Raw genomic sequence first — 14,183 nt, forward strand, 5'->3', positions numbered from 1 at the left:
GCCGCTTCCAGCAGCTCCCATTGGCCCGGAGCAGCGATCCGTGGCCAGTGGGAGCCGCGATCAGCCGGACCTGCAGACGGGGCAGGTAAACAAACTGGCTCGGCCCGCCAGGGGCTTTCCCCGCACAAGCGGTGACCCCTGTTTGAGAAACCCTGGGCTAAAGACTGAATGAGCATGATACATACAAAACTCTCATTGACAGGGATCGGGCTCCTAAGAGCAGGGCCGGCTCCAGAGTTTTGGCCGCCCCAAGCAGCCAAACAAACAAACAAAAAAAAGCCGCGATGGCGATCTGCGGCGGCAATTCGGTGGGAGGTCCTTTGCTCCGAGCAGGAGCGAGGGTCCGTCCGCCGAATTGCCGCAGAACAGCTGGACGTGCCGCCCCTCTCCGAAGTGGCCGCCCCAAGCACCTGCCTGGTAAGCTGGTGCCTGGAGCCGGCCTTGCCTAAGAGAAAAAAGGGGAGGGGGGAATGATTGTGTAGCCTCAACTGATAATTTTTTAATTTATTTTAATTCAAAGAATTTACTGAGTCACAAACCGAAACCACAAATAGGAGAGTTTTGGAGGAAACGGCTGCATACTCTGTGCTTGGAGGTAGCGGGATTTGATCAGTGGTGTGTTTGGGCCATCTGTGGGTTGTTTGTGTGACTGTTTGCTTGATTGTTCTCTGCGTACGGTTTGTGTTACTGGGCTATGGGCCCTTGAGGAAGCAGCTTGAGACAGTCTGTTTGTTGGTGTCTGGATAAAGGCCACGAGGCTCTGACCCTGGGAGCTTTAATCAGCTCCGCTGTTTGAAGTCTGTAAGTGGCTAATTGCTCCCTGGCGGTGAGGGCTGGAGCTGAGATGAGTTAAGCGGGGAGACTTGACTAGAAAGTCACTTGGTAGGTGAACTCGAGAGCCATGGACCGAGGCTGCTAACAGGAGAGTTTTCGAGGGAGTTGCGAGAGGGAGTGTGGAGGCTTTCTTTCTAGATTCAGCTATTTGAAGATGGCCAGTGATGGAACAGTGGTGGTGTCTTTTAACGGGTGTGCTATGTTTCCTTTCATGCCTGAAACCAGAAGGGACTGCCTGTGGATGAAGTGCTAGTGGTGGCTACACTGGAGGAAAATTTCACAAAGTTTGTTGAAATGATCTGACACATACTGTTTGACCAGCTCTTGTAGCAAATAACTTTTGGCTCTTGCAGAACATCAAGGCATCTTAAATGCTGACACACAAGGTGATCAATATTTTTAACAGTATTTTATAGGATGAATTCAGGAATACGGTGAGTTATGTACTATTTTAAAATCTACTCTGTGGAATGTTGGCTAGTTTCTAACACACATGCGTGTGCGTGCACAAACACACACACTTCCATTAGTGAAAGTTGTGCTCACGGTGCAGTTTGGGATTCAGTGCCGAGTCACACTGCTCCAGGAAAAGCACTGGAGACACTCTCCAGAATGACTTCCAACATTCCCCGGTGCACTGGCAGAAACAGGTGCTACTCCTGTTGGAGGAGTGCAGTATGTGTCCATCATGTGGCCAACCAGCTCTGCTCCCTAGTGCACAGAAGGGTGAAGCAATGGCTCTGTCTACACTTTTCTTAGTCTCCATCTCTCCCTGCCCACTTCGGAGGAGTCCCTGGGAAAGGGCTGGGGCACGTGTGCCAAAGGTGGCACGTGAGTTGATTTTCAGTGGCACTGACACTGCCTGGGTCCTGGCCACCAGTCCGGGGGACTTTGCATTAATTTAATTTTAAATGAAGCTTCTTAAACATTTTAAAAACCTTATTTACTTTACATACAACAATAGTTTAGTTTTATATTATAGACTTATAGAAAGAGACCTTCTAAAAACGTTAACATATAGGACTGGCACGCGAAACCTTAAATGAGAGTGAATAAATGAAGACTCGGCACACCACTTCTGAAAGGTTGCTGACCCCTGCGCTAGGGTGTAGTCTCTGTGCTTCTCTGAGCACAAGTCCTCAGCCTGTTCATGCGCCATATGGTTAGGGGGAGTTTTCTTATTCCCTCCCTGTGCGCCATTATAAAACGAGGCGGGATGCAGCCCTGAGAGAATATGTGCCATAATCTAAACGAACGAGGGGGTTGGAGACAAACCTGTTCTCCAGTGGTTCATCATGACATATTTGCTGCAGAGACTCCTAATAATAATTTGCAATGAGGTTTGGGGACAGCATGAGATGAAATTTTGGTCCTTTCTCTGCAGGAATGGAGGATCCTGTAGAGGAAATGGTGTGTTCCCACTGCCGGAGGGGAAAGAGGACGGGTAAGTTGTGCAGGAGAGAGATACCCCTGCCGAGTGCAGAATCCAATTCCACAATGGGAACTTCATGAGAGTGAAGCCTCTCTCCCCAACAGGCTTGATTTCCAGCACCCTGTATGCTGCTGTGCAGGGGTGTTGGTGGTCTAGGGTGGGGATTAAAGGATGATAGTGTGACCTGTTGGGGGTGAAGAGTTCCTTCCCACCTTACCCCCCAAGGAGTTCCCCAATGTCTAGTGCTTGGAAGAGGCTTGTTTTCCAAAAGGGTTCTTACCCTCCGTGTTCCATGTAAAACTCGAGTGTAGAGGTGTGTAAGGACCCCACTGAAGACAAGGATGAAATACATCATATACAGTGCACAAAGTCCTGCCCTGAGGTGCCCAGTGAATGGGTCGGTCCCTGAGTCATCCTGCCGTTTCAGAGCCGGGAGGAATGGGGGGTGGAGAGGAGGACATGATCTGCCGTTTCCTTACTGCTCCTACTGCCCCCTGCCAGCTGCTGCAGAAGGCAGCCTTGGTGAGGGAGCCTAATCAGGATGCTAAACTGGCACACCAAGCCCCCATTGGGGTGGGTGCCCTTATGCATATTGTAGCTGCTGCCTTATCCTAGTGCTCAAGGGAACCGTGAGCTGCTTTCTTTCCCCATCGGCGTGCCAGCCGTGAAAGGGGCTTCTTGTACTCCGTAGCTCATCCAGGGCAGAACTGTGTTTTGCTACATGTACATATATATCTGCAGCTTATGTCAGTGCCAAATTCCTCTCAAGGGTCGCTCGGCAAATACTGTACATTTGTCAGTTGCATGCTATGCATAATACTAGCAAATCATTTCAGTCACTGTGGTTGCAGCGAACACTATTTCAGATGCTGATTTGCTTGAGATATTACTGAGCTGTAAATAAAATGTTATCTTTCTGATTCCTGAGCACACTCTACTTTGTATAAATATCTCCCTGGCTGCTTGCCTCTTATCCACAATTTCAAAAATGCAGTGCTGTGTCTGGGTCACAAACCACTTCCTTCTAAATCAGCAGTAATCTATGTATTGTTGAAGAGACCTTCCTTACTCGCTGTCTCTATTTTTAATTATAGACCCATTGGTAGCCTTCCATTTATCTCAAAGGTTTGGAATATCTCTTCTTGTCACAACTTTCACCATTGATTAACTCTCATCTCCCAAAATGTCAGTCTGGATTTGAGAAAGCACATTCTGCTAATACCCCTCTGCTGTGTTGGGAAAATGATTGCTTAAGATGCTTTGATTCCGGGAACATTTTGGAGTTCTTTGTGTTCGATATTATAAGATCATGAGAATTTATTGGATAGATTATAAATATATCGATAAATAAATATATTTCTTCCAAAGGAAGAAAGATCAACCTGCTATCTGGCAATTCAATATCTACCTTGAAGCTGCTGCTTGTGTTACATAGCACTTGGTTCTTAAATCTTTTCTTGGATCTCTCATTAGGGTAGTCTTTGGTACTGTATTTATTTCTTTAGGGTTCAAACCCTTATAGTAAAGTCCTATAGAATGTAATAGAAAATGATAACCTTTGTATAGTGTCTTTTCTTAAACCACCTATAAAATTTAATAGAAAATTCTGTGTCTGCTATGGAATTCTATAGGATAGATTTAAAAAAAAATAACGTTTTCGTAAACCTAATGGACAAAATCCTCAGCTGCTGTAAACTGGCATAGCTCCATTGACTTCTGACCGTAGCCAAGGAGCTGGCATTATCGCTTTTTCTGAAGATGTCTATTGGTTTCATCCCTATTAAATTCCCCAGAACACTTATATAAGGGTGATGGGCTAATAAAAGACGTTGCCTCGCCAATTAATACAAAATTGACTCTTTGTGATTCATAAGACTAGAATGTGGATGTAGACAAGACCCGGTGGGTTGCTTAGTCCTTCTTTCCACCACTGCAGAATTGTTCCTCGAAGTATGGTGGGGTTTGGTGCTCTTGAAGATCAAGCCACGGTTGCAGCTCTGATTAATGAGCTTGTCATTTTATATATGGACTATAATAACTTGTATCTGTTCTCCTCCCTGCATGTATTGTTTACTGACTGTAAATATTTCAAGATGTTCTGTCTTATTACAAGAGAAGAGAGCAAGATATATAACAGCATCTGTTATATTGAGCTTCTGCTTTAGTTCCATTTTTGGCAGAGCACTTCCAGAGCAAGAGGGAATTTACTGGGTTTTATTTATATTGATCAACCACCTTTATCAATTAAGTTGTTAGCTGGTAGGTTGATGTATTCCTAAAACCAACAGAATCTTCCCAAATCTGCTCCCCTTGGAGTCATTGGGAGCTTTGCCATTGAATTCAAGTGAAGCGGGGATAAGATTAAACTGTGTTCTAAGACACATTCTATTTTTAAAAAATGCCTCTACTCTCCGTCCCCGCCCCCCAAATAAATCACTAAGGTGAAAATTCCACTGTAACCAAACAGGGGAGATGGTTTATTTACCTAGGGCAGCTTTTCAAAGGGCTACTAAATAGGATATATTTGCGGCTGCATCCGTTGACAAACAACTATATTTGGGTGAGCAAAACAGGCAACTCAACGCAGCAATGAGAATCTGTTTTGCCATTGCAAATGCCTTTTTTGGGTCCATAAATGTCATTTCCTGTGCATAATAGTGCAGATTAGAGCTGGGTAAAGTTTCTCAAACTAGAACTGTTGTCAGAAAGTGGAATCTTTCTGAAAATGAAACATTTTGTGAAACACTGATGCCTTTTTACATTCCCACCCCCCCTCAAATTGTTCATATCAATGTTTATTCAAAACAGTGAATGAAACCATGACAGAAGTAATTATAGACATATTTTATTTACTGAACCAAGCTTTTTTTTTTTTTTTTTAATGGAGATATCCCATCTCCTAGAACTGGAAGGGACCTTGAAAGATCATCGAGTCCAGCCCCCTGCCTTCACTAGCAGGACCAAGTACTGATTTTGCCCCAGATCTCTAAGTGGCCCCCTCAAGGATTGAACTCACAACCCTGGGTTTAGCAGGCCGATGCTCAAACCACTGAGCTATCCCTCCCCCCTTTTGGTAAATAAAATGTCAATAACATTTTCAAAGATGTTTACAGTAAAGTTTTTTTTTGTTGTTGTTTAAAAAAATGGGTGACAGGGTGGAACGATCAGGAAAGGGTTAATACTTGCCTGCCACATGACTCAACCGGGCACGGGGTTCTGTCTACACTGCAGCTGGGAGCATGCTTCCCGGCTCTGATAGACAGACATGCACTAGCTCTGCTTGAGCTAGTGTGCTAAAAATAGCAGCCGTGTCAGGGGTCACAAATCCACTTGGCCCTCCGGGCATGTACTCGGGCAGGTAGCCTGACCTTCCCTCTGTGCTAGCCCCCTATTTCTAGCACACTAGCTCAAGCCGAGCTAATGTGTGACTGTTCACCCAAAGTGGGCAGCATGCTCCCAGCCGCAGCGTAGATCCATCCAAAGAGGAAGTGGTGTGTCTTCTCTGGGGGAGAGTGATGCAGAGTGAATGACCTCTGGGCCCTGGCAGCAGAGTGCTTTGTGGAAACAGCTGTTGATTTGACTTCTTATGCTTTTTTGAGTTTGTCAATAAAAGGCACCCCGGAGAACGGGCATAATAAAACAGTCGTAAACCCACCAGCTTACAAAAAGCATGAACACAAATGTGTTTGTGAACAAGCATCCCAGGAGATAGGGTGATGGCCATGATAATCATATTAGGAAAGATCATTATTGTTAGTTTATGGACCATACACACAAACAACAAACTGAAACCGTAGAAGATAGCGGTGCTTGTGCACAGTTATCCTTGCAGTGTGGACAGCCTCTCAATGTTTCTGCCTGTTAAAGGTTTAGTACCGAAGAGCAACAGTTCCTGTCCCACTAGTGCAGAAGTGGGCTGCTTGTCCCGCATCCCAGAAGATACACAGAATGATTTTGGGGAGGATCCTAGCCTTAATTTTCCTCTTCCTGCACAATCCTGCATCCATTATCAGAGCTTCTATCCCTCCACCAGTCACCTAATTTTCTGGTCTCATTGCTGCTGAATGTTAGGAGAGCTGGGTCTTTCTGGGTGGAAGGTCGGGTACGCACACAGCCTCTGGGGAGGCAAAGTGAGTCACAGCTCACTCTTTTCAGTATAGGATGAGGAGCTTTTGCCAGGGTTCACTGGCAGTTTGGAAATTCAGATGGTTGGAACCTGTGAGAACAGAATCCACCCAATCTGGTTTAGCCACACTGTGTTTAAAACCTCCCACAAGGTGTCACCATGACCACCTCCTGTAATTCCTAGGTTCTGTGGGGTAGGGGCTCTGCTACCCAGGTACTGACCAAGCCTGCCCCGTTTAGCTGAAGAGAATGGATGATATCATAGACCAAGATGGTACGGCTGCAGTCCCAAAGATTAATTTACTGCATCCTGTGAAAAAAAGTGCTGCCCGAATAAGATTTGTTAAGTACAAGTTATACAGGTCAAAATACCCATAAATAATCCTCTCCTGATTTGCTTTGAAGTGAAGCTGCCTGAATTCTCATTGCTTTTAGCTCTGTATAGCATAATTGGTTTAGAGAAGTAATAGCACATCTAGTACCGTAATTAAAAGCAAAATAACATCTTTAATATTAATAAAAATAATTTCCCTATTGTTATGGCATACTAAATACAATGCAAAGTTTAGTCCCTCTGCCTTCTACTTGATAACAATGCATGACTATAATTGACTTTTGTTTGATCCTAGCTCTCTTTAAATTAAAAAGAACAAAGAATATTAGATAATAAATAAATAGCACAAGAACATATATTTCCATAATCTTTTTTGAAGTGCAAATATGTTACAAAATATCTTTTCTAGAGCTCCTTGAGCTGTGTTTGATATTTGTAATGATTGACTGCCCTTGCCTCAAATTAAAAGTTTGCTTATCAAGAATAACCTCTGCATACTTTAATATCATAATTGGTATATGTGATCCATTCACTCTGCTGAATGAAAAGAAATACTGCCACTAAATACTGCACAAATGTTAGGTATAAAGGGTATAGTTCACACTTACATAGGACAAACGGGCCCTTTTGATCTTTCTGGTGCAATTTAAATACTTAGAAAATATAAATAAACAAATCAAAATTAATTTGTTGCAACTCATTTTGAGTGAGATTTTCAAACACGCTTATTGTTGGTCTAACTCTGTGCCCAGAGTTTTATTTTTCATTTCACTGGGCACAGAGTTCCGCCAATGTTGAGAGCTGCTGAAAAATCCAATTTTTGCTTTGCTTTGATCAAAACAGGCTGGATCCTGTTCCCATTGAAGTTAGCAGGAGTTTTGCCACTGATTTGAATTGAATTAGAATCAGGCCCTCTAACTTGTCTTTTTACTGTGCATTTTTATGAATGTTGGAACAAACCTTCACTGAGCATCTAATATCATTTACAATCACTTATGTTTGTCACAGACGGTCTGTGCAACATGGACTGATCAGAATGGATTTTGCAACTGAGAGTGAAAATGCACAAGAGGAATGTTTGATTTGACATTTCTGGCTGCCTCGGAAAGCACCAGCCGGGGAGTTTAGATCTTGAGAAAGGAGACTACTGGAATGTGAATTTGGGGTGTGCGGAGAGGGAGAGGAAAACAATTCTCAGAACAATTGAGACAGTTTCTACTAATTAAGTCATAGCTACGGTGAGCCAAGTGACTATACTGGCAGCCCTGAAATTTCTGGGAATACAAATAATTCAAGAGAAAAGCAGGATAAGGTGTAGACGGCAAAGTTAGCAGATGAAAAATAACATTGTTATGCCATCTATTCCTGCCCCCTTGCCCTGTCAGTGTCTCTTGGAGTCAGATTCGGGAGATAAATTACAAGTATTTACCTACTTCAGGAAAATAAGTAGATAAAAATTTAGAGTAGTTGCTTTCTAATACAGAGCACATAAGAACAAGGCAAGGACAAGACAGGAGAATAGGCATTGGTTTTAGTATTAGGCTTCTTACGGCCATGATCTTATTTTCTCTTCCTATCACTCATCCACTCTTCCTGGAGGTGCCTGCACTCATTGATTGGTCTTCCTTGTTCCTAGCCCTCTTTTGTAGTTCAGACGTTTACTACGCTGGACATTGAAACAGTTTTCTCTATAGGAGCCTCCTCTCTGTTATTGCATTTTCAGTCATTTCCTACATTCCATGGCTCTCTTTTTAAAGTTAGCATCAAGTTAATTACATTTCTCTGAATTTTAAAAGTATACCCTGCTCATTTGTCCTCATATAAAATGTTGCACAATTTCCCCCTCCATAACTCCAGCTTTATACTGGTGTAATGTCATTAATTCCAGAGGCATTGTACCAGCTTGAAACCCTTTTAAACAGTTGGGAATGAAGCCCATAATATTTTTCTCCCCCCACCTTCCCTTCCAGGGCCTTCCCCTGAAAATGCCACCTGGACAAATGCTTGGTGAGCAGTGCACTATATGTAGCATGTGTGCTAGTTTTCTAGCATGTGTGTTTGTTTCTTTCTCCACAACTTCACATTGATAAGATTATGGAGTGATTAAACTACTCTTCCATTCCATTGTGCTTGGAGATTTATTGATTTTAATTGGAGGAGTTTTGATTTTAGGTTTTCATCTGTACATTTGTCTCTTCCTCAAGTTGCCCACAATGCTCCATTTTACCGTTCTTTGGGCTATGAATGTGTTTTCCAAGAGGCGATGAGCTACAGTCATGCCATATCTATCCTTTAAGAATTGGTCCACTTCTGATTTACCAGTCATCAACTGGAACACTAATCCTGAACTGCAGATCAGTGTCCTTTATCCATATCCTGCATAGGGCATATCCCTAAAGATGCATAAGGCTTAGTCACAAGGTATGAATATTATTGCCATCTAAAGGAAACTGAAATAGGCCATTTAAGCAATTAAATGATAGTTCTATCTCATCTCTGCTTGGGAGCTTGTATATCCATAGGATATTTCTTTCCCAGCTGCTGGTTCTGCGTATCTTAATAGACTATAAACTAACGGAAAAATAAAGATATCACAAATGCAAAGTCCCTTAGTCTTCATCCATATCTGCCAACAGCAGTATTAGCACGGACACATTAAAACATCAGGAGTGCTTTGTATACTCCAGATAGGAAATGGTCAAAATGTTGATGGGTGTTACTCCTGGAGGAGGTATTTTAGCTATGTGTGGATATGCAGGTATAGTAGCAGTGGAGAAGTTACAGGTATTACCAGTCAAATATATTGCTCTGCATCTGAGGTAATACTACCTTAGTTAGAGAGCATACATTTGTTATTCCTAACATAATCCTTAGCATTATAGGAGACTACTAAAATAATCCAGTGAAGTGGTGAACAAGAATGTGTAAATATAAATACATACACTCATTGCATCTGCTTAAGTTCTTGTTTAATTTTTCACAGCTGCATCAAGTTAGCATTACAACACGATGACAGAGATTTACAAACCCCTCCAGGAGAGTTATTCACCCCAATTCCCATAGAAATGAATGGAAACTAGGTATCCCAATCCCTAAAGCCGCTTTAAAAAATCTCAGTTTATATATCCTTTTGTTTCAAAAGCATCCTGCTGTTCTTTCTCTAAGTTCCAAGCAAATCATAAGAGGACAAATCAGATTTAGCCTGGTTGTCATTGCTAGAGAACATGTTTTTCTTACAACCACATGTTCTATACATCTTTATTTCAGGCTCCCAAAAAGGAAACATCACAGAATGTATTTTTGCATGTGTGCTTGTTTATGTGAAATTCAGGAAAATATTTTAAAGAACAGTAGTTGAAGATAGTCCTTGGCTCTGACAATTAGAGACCCAAACAAGGAGTGAAAATAGACACTTCCATCTAGCTGTTCGATTTTTAATTTTTTTTTTTTTTTTTGTTAAAGGAAAATGAGTTTCTCATATAAACACACCTTATTAATAAAACATACCAAAGTTTAAATTGGATTCAACAGGAAAATACATATATTGTTGGAAATGTCTATTGAAGAAAAATAGAAATATAGAAATAACAGAAATATAGAAAAAATAATAGGGAAATAATAGCATCCGGTGTTGCTGGCTTTCAACAATGAAGGTTCATCATCTTCAGATAGCCTGACGTTACACCTTAGATTCTCTTACACCTACCTACACATCCGCTCTCCCAGAGATCTTAGTGGGTATAACTAGCTAGAAGAAAGTTCAGTGAAGAACTTGAGCTAAATATTAACTCCTCCCGTAGGTGGTTCCGTAGTCAAGTGACCTCCACCAAGCATGCTGTCTCGGTGTGTCATGAATGAAGAGGGGGTCTCAGAGGTGACTGGATCTCAAACCGATGAATGACTTGAAGATTAAGATCAGGGCTTTGAATTGGCACTGGCTGTGAATTGGACTCCACTGCTTTGCTGTGATGTGTTCATGATGGGTTACCCTGGCCAGTAAGTAGGCTATTCACCTCATCATCAGCCCCAGATTGGGAGAGTTAACATAGTCTAATGTGGAGGTGACAAATGGATGGATCAGGTTAGTTAGATCCTCTCCTGAGGAGAAGGGAGGCAGTTGCCTGGTAAACTGGAGGCAGAAGGCGTTTTTCACCATTGTTGTTACTTGGTTTCAAGGATTAGCAAAAAGCCTAATAGCTCCCCCTGCTCCCAAGATACCATAATATATTGATGGATCAAGGATAGATGCCTTTGATGGAGGATGAGGTCTTAGCTACCTCCTGAAAGTATTTCCCCTCTTCCCACCAGCATCATCTGAGTCTTGCCTGCATACCCATTCACCTAGCTGCTCCTTACCTTTGATCCTGTCGGTGAAGGAGCTACGAAGCTGAGTGCTGTCAGGGTATTGTTGATAACTGTACACACATGGACCCTTCCAAGAGATCTTATGTGTAGCCTGAGAAGGAGGAGAGAGAAATGAATCTCTGTGAAATTCTACCTGAGATAACTCTTGGGGCTCAGGGGCAGCCACCCATAACAATTCACTGGATCTTATTCATGTTAATACCCTCCATCTTCATTGCAAAGGTGGGCTACTTGGTAAGCCATCTACGGGTTCTTTTGCAGTCCTTGTCTTATATTTCCTTTTGAATCATAGACATACCAAGAGCCTCACCTTGGAGTAATGCTTCGATTAAGTGGGTTCTAGCCCACGAAAGCTTATGCCCAACTAAATTTGTTAGTCTCTAAGGTGCCACAAGGACTCCTCGTTCTTTTTGCTCCTTAGCTGGCTTCTCAAATATACTGACCTCCAATAACTCACCTTGAAACACACAGCGTTTAGGATCATGTAATTAAAATAGGCCCCCTGTTCAATGCAACAATTAGGCCATGGCTGTGTTAACTTCTTACATACGCAAAACTCCATTGACTTCAACAGGAATCTTTTCAGAACAAGCAAGGCCCCTCGTTTTCATGTATCACTTTCTAAAAAGTTACCAAATAATCACAATGAAATCAAAAGAAAGGAGGGAAAAATAGAACTGGATTCTCAGTTTAAACATGCACCATTCAATATCAACATCTTTCATCCGAGATAAATTCAAGCCTCTTTGGTCTGGGATGTGTTTCCAGCTGCAGAAATCTGAGCTTTAACCTGTGTTCTAATAACGTGGCCCTGTCTGTCAAGCTCAACTTGTAGGTTAGTGGGATACAGAAATGCATATTTCAAACCTACAGTTTTCAGTAAGAGCCTTAAGATCCATGCTCTCTCTTGCAAAATGTGTGCTGGTGTCACTGCCTTAAAGAGGGTGAGGGGCCCATTAGAATATACCACCAACATGGGAAAGTGGTAAAATTCCCCTAAGTACTTGCTAGTATAAATGAAGGATGTGCACATCAGCAGTATGTAACTTAATTTACACTCACTATAAAAATGTCCATCAAGCTACTTGCACTTCATTCTAAATGACTGTCAGAGAAGCAGAAGAAGGTGTCTTCACCCCATCATCTTTATGGCTCTGCATTACAATACACTCTGATATCAGGATTCAGTCCTGCTTCACAAGGTCTTACTGTTGCGTTATCAAAGCTAAACATGTAGACCTGCAATGATTGTATCTCTTTTATTTACATCTTTGATTTGCTACACTTGTCATTTATTGGTTTCAATTCCACTAGACAACTATTCCTTCTGTCTTTTCTTCTTGTAATGGATCATATAATCACTGCACATCTAAGTCTTCAAGATGCCCTTCACCTTAGTTTACTTTTCTACTTATGTATTTTTAGGTTTTCCTGTGTCTTCGTGTGCTTTTCTATCTAGTGTTTAGCTTCTGCTTCATTGTTTTGGCGATTATTCTAGTTTGGGAGGCATCAATTTTGCTTTTACAAATCTAGAGCTGGTCAATATTTAAAAAAAAAATAATTTTTTTGTTGACATTTTATCAATTTCTTCACCTAAATCTTCTCAAGAAGAGTTTGCTCATCATGGAAAATGGTGGTTAATTATGTGTATTATGGTAGCACTTGTAGGCCCCAATCAGGATCAGGGCCCCATTGTGCTAAACACTGTGCATAAATAGGAGAAATACAGCCCCCCCCCCAAACACTTCTAATCTAAGTACATGAAGAGAGACCTGAGATGACTATAGGGATGCTCAGTATTCGTTACTGATCTCTCCCCTAAAGTGAGTAAGCGTGTGGGTTGATGGGAGAGGAGGGGATGGAATTCAAATCTGACAAACTTTTTGATGATGCGAAAAATTTCATGGAAAATGAGTGAGCTTGAAAAGGTGCACATTTTCATTGTTTTGAATTTGGTGACATTTTACACAGTTTTACCTCCAGAGTGATGAATCTTCTGGCATTCTGATGGGTGAATATGAAGAGATGAAGAAAAAGAAAAACAAAAAACCCAGATGAGACCATTGCTTTCAATTCAATTACATTTACAGCAGTTAATCTAAATCACTTCAAAATGCAGATTTGTCCTCATTATGTTTGAGAACTATGAAAGTGAAAGCATACTTGCTAACACTAGCATAATCTAATATGTCAGACAAATACAACTTTCTTCATTTCACTTGAAATGGAGTACTCACCCTTTGATTTAACCAAATAACAGTTGTTCATTACTGTCTGAGCCTTTTCTCTTTCCCCTACTGTTCACGCACTACCATTTCCAGTATCTGAGTAGTTCTCTACTTGCTCTTCAAACTGTGCCTAAAGTATATGAATATTCCTTAATGTTAACGGTGTAAAACAAATGATCCTCCTACATCATCTATCAAACAGATACCAAAATAATTATGCAGAACGAGCATGAGACTTTGTTTAGCTCCATAACATTATGAAAATCTATTATATTGAAATTTTAGCTTCCAAAAGAGATTTTGGTTTGAACTGATGCCGTATCTGTATGCATGAAACATGTGATTAAAGAATGGTAAACACTCCATTCTGTTAATGCAATTATCCTTCCTTTTTCTGCTTAAATGTTCTTTATAAAATTATAAAGCATACTTGTATTCTATGGTGAGATATATAGATATTTTACTGTGTGAACTCTATTAGTGAAATTGAGCTTAATTTTTTCAAGTTTTTCTATTAGACCATATAAAGGGGAAGCAGTTTAGTTAAATAAGACGCTCTGACATCTATGCATATCCCTTAAACCAAACTGAAACTTGGTTAAGGAAAGGCTTCAGAGTAGCAGCCATGTTAGTCTGTATCCGCAAAAAGAACAGGAGTACTTGTGGCACCTTAGAGACTAACACATTTATTAGAGCATAACCTTTCGTGGGCTACTGCCCACTTCTTCGGATGCATATAGAGTGGAACATATATTGAGGAGATATATATACACACATACAGAGAGCATGAACAGGTGGGAGTTGTTTTACCAACTCTGAGAGGCCAATTAAGTAAGAGAAAAAATTTTTTTTTGACGTGATAATC

This window comes from Trachemys scripta, chromosome 9 (assembly GCF_013100865.1).
Source record: "Trachemys scripta elegans isolate TJP31775 chromosome 9, CAS_Tse_1.0, whole genome shotgun sequence".
Taxonomy (NCBI): Eukaryota; Metazoa; Chordata; order Testudines; family Emydidae; genus Trachemys; species Trachemys scripta.